Raw genomic sequence first — 3707 nt, 5'->3', positions numbered from 1 at the left:
ATTCCTGCATATTTTGAAGGAGGCTGGGGCAGACATGATACCTGCACATCAAGGCAGAACTGAGGCTTCTTAGAGCTGAGGAAGCAGCCATGGGAGGGTTGCTTTCTACTCACCCTGTCCTCCTGGCCTGTGCTTGCCAGCCTTGTCTGCACCGTTCTCGGCACCAAGTCACCCAGCAGAAAGAGATACGTGGCAGGTCCTACAACCTGTGGTCTTGGCAGGAGCTGCATTCCCTGACCTAAATGGGGGATGCAGACAAGCGTGCCCTGGTGGGTTGATGTACAAGCCTATTAAACCACTTCAAAGCTGCCTGGGAAAAGTATACCTGGGAAATCAAGTACTCTTGAACCAGTTGGCTGTGGACCAGATCAATATTATGTGTAGCTACCAAGTGTCCCATTAAACAGCCATTCAGCAACCATTAGCCTTCAGCAAATTCCAGTGGGTTGCTTGAAAATGACATCCCCTAAGCCTGCAAACCTGGCAGCGCCAGCTCCACGGCTCCACAGAGCAAGAACCTCCCTGCGTCGCCACCAACCACAGAGACATCAGGCCGTTTATGATCAATCAGTGCATTTGACTTGATCTGCCCGGTGCTTCCCTGTGGAGAAGAAAAATGATTCAGCTCCCATTGTAAATGGTGCGTCCTGATCTTTCTTGAGTTCTGCCAGGGAAAACTGGCATGAATCCCATAGATGCTATTTCCAGTCCAATGGAAAATGTGGCTGATAAATAGCAACTTTCCCAGCAGACAAACAATCCTTCCCTTTCCCATGCATTCACTTAAAAAAACATGCCCGGTTGCTAAGAATATTTGTATGGAAATAGTGCAGTGCTGTTTAGAGACAAACTGTACAGAGGGGCTGGAACAGTTCACAGAGGCTGACGTTCTCCCCGCGTGCAGAGGGACGCTGCTTGCTACGTAAGTGCAGTTTAAGCCATGCTTGGAGGGCTTGAGTGGCGCTCACAGCAGGCTTTGCATTGCCTTGCTGCATGGAGGACTTCACCAATGTCTCGTGTTGTCAGTCGTCACTCCCATGTGTGCTGGCCAAGGGCTTGATCCTGAGAGGTGCTGAGCAGGCGGGGAGTGGAAATGGCAAATGCTCAACAGATCAGACTCCAAGTGCAATAGTGTTGGGATGCTTGGTGGTTGGACCAGTGTGCCCATGAAGGAGGATCCCAGTCCAGAGGCAGCCATGACATCAGGGTATGACTGCTGGCCAGTCAGTACCCTTCTCTGAGTCCTTATTTTCCCATCTGTAAAATGGGCATACCAAGACCCACCTCGAATGGGTTGTCGTGAAGTTCAACTAGATAAAGTTTGCCAGGACATTCTCAAAGAAAAGATGCTATAGGAGGGTGCAGTACAGTTGTCAACTCTGTTTGACTCTATTCCAGGAGATTTCATCACATGAAGTAAAGACATTAATGAGTCATTACATCAGGAGGGCAAATGCACCTGACTATTATATTTAAAAAAATAAACCCACTGGACTACTGTATAAATCAGATTTAGACATTTCGTATTTATTGGAATAAATGTCCTATCATTTATCACTCAAGTGACTCTCTGCCATCTCCTGGAGATTTATATCTAATTCCTGGAGACCCCACAGCAATCCTGGAGGGTTAGCGACCCTCAGGTGAAGTAGTATAAAAGAAGTTTAGCCCAAGTACACAACAGACATGGTTATATATATTCAGGAAAACTGCCCTCTGTTCCTGTGAGGGGATAATTTAGCAATCAAAACTGAATCTAATGAGAACCTAGGACTGAAAAGGACCTTTGGGGTCACTGAATCCTGTCCCCTGCTCTCACGGGCAGCTACGTCACATAAATTGGTTGCATAAACAGATCAAGCTCATAAACTCATCAAGTGTAGGCCCCAGTCACTAAAGATTGGATTTGACCCCCAAGGAAGCTGTCCTGTACTCACGCAAACAACAGGGTGCCTTTATTCAACAGGGTTTTGTATTTGGAAAAAGAATTATGCAGGCATGCTAAACCCTTGGCTCTTGTGGAGACAAACTAATATGCTTATAAAGCTATATCAGGACATAGTAAAAATAACTCTTTGCAAAAATAGTCCAAGGACTGAGACCACCTACTGGATCACATCTGTTCCGTGCTGAAATAACAGGTCTCAGTTAGAAACCAAAAATAAGAAAACCATTGCAGACAAGACGAGATGCTTATGGACCCTCCTAATTGCTTTGTTCCTGATAAAGCAGGACATCTGTGAGCTACTGAGACCCTCTCATTTCCATACAGTAAATCAGGTTCCCTGCAAGCCTTAAAACGTGAGCATGTTATAGGGCTGTGTTTTGAGGCCCTGAATTGTTGTTAGTAGTTAAAATCAGTCAAGAGTCAATAAGAGGTTGTCCCTGTTTACTCAGAGAGGCTGCAAGGCACATGGCAGGTCGCTGGCAGGGAAAATCCCAGTCCTAGGCCTTAAATACTATGCTATATTCCTGAGTCATTTGATGAGTAGGAGATGGACTAGGGAGGTAGGGATTACACTGGCTCAGGCTCACAAACCATCCAGCCTGCAATCCTATCTCGGAGAGTGGCCCATGCCAGATGCTACAGAGGAAGGTATAAAAGCCCTTCAAGGACGGAGGGGTTGAGTGCTTTGCACCGAGCTCTTGTCCTGGTCTCTCATCGTTAGAGATTGGCTTCAACTCTGACTCCTTCAGTGGCCAGCATGAAATATAGGTAGTTATGCTATCTGCTAACTCATGTGAATAGGGACCTGTCTGGCGTTACTCTATCGTCATGTGCCCCTTTCATTCCCTCCTCTCTCTCACCCCGCGTTCCTCCCCGGGGTCGATGATGCATCCCGATGATGGCTGACATCGAAACGCAGAAGGATGCAAAGTTTCAGCAGCAGAACCGCGGGCTGTTCAAAGTGTGAGCGCTGCCCCATCTTTCAATATTCAACATGGACCTGCCAGGGCTTTTGCTGCCACAATGTCGCGCTCCACGAGCTGGACAAACCCCTGGGCCCTGCTCCCGGCGCTGGGGAGGCACGGGCTTCGTTGTCTTCCCCAAGCCGCAGAGCCGCACAGATGTGCCAACTTGCTGGCCAGCTGTGCTGAGAACAAGGCCAAACGCTGCCTCTTTTCCCGCTGTGCGTGTGCAGGGGAGCAGCCCAAACCTTCAGAGAGTCACAGACGCGGCGGCTGAAGGGACCTCAGGAGGTCACATCTAGTCCCAAGTAGGACTGGCCCCAACTACATCACCCCAGTCAAAGTGAATCACAGAAAATAGGGTTGAAGGGGAGTCACATCTCGTCCACCCCCTGCACAAAGCAGCACCAGCCCCAGCTGCATCATCCCAGGCAGGCTTTGGGTCTTCAACCTCCAAGGATGCAGACCCCACCACTTCCCAGGGTGCCCCATCCCGGTGTTTTACCACCCTCCTAGCCAGAAAGTTTTCCTTGATATCCAACTTCATCTTCCCCCACAGACCCCAACCTGGGGAAAGCATCCCTTCCTGCGGGCACCAGGGGCCAAGGGCAAGCGGGCGACTCGTGGCAGCCGGGGTCTCTCCTGGGACAGGACGCCCGGGACATCTGCTTGGAGGGGCTGAAGCGGGTCAAGTTGCAGCGCTTGAGGGCAGACAGACGTGCGGCTGGGGGCTGCACCCGGGCAGGGCAGGGCAGGGCAGGGCTGTGGGCGCCCCGGGCCGGCTGCAGCAGCCGCGG

This window comes from Alligator sinensis, unplaced genomic scaffold, assembly GCF_000455745.1.
Source record: "Alligator sinensis unplaced genomic scaffold, ASM45574v1 scaffold1322_1, whole genome shotgun sequence".
NCBI lineage: Eukaryota > Metazoa > Chordata > Crocodylia > Alligatoridae > Alligator > Alligator sinensis.
Note: the sequence above shows the minus strand (reverse complement) of the source record.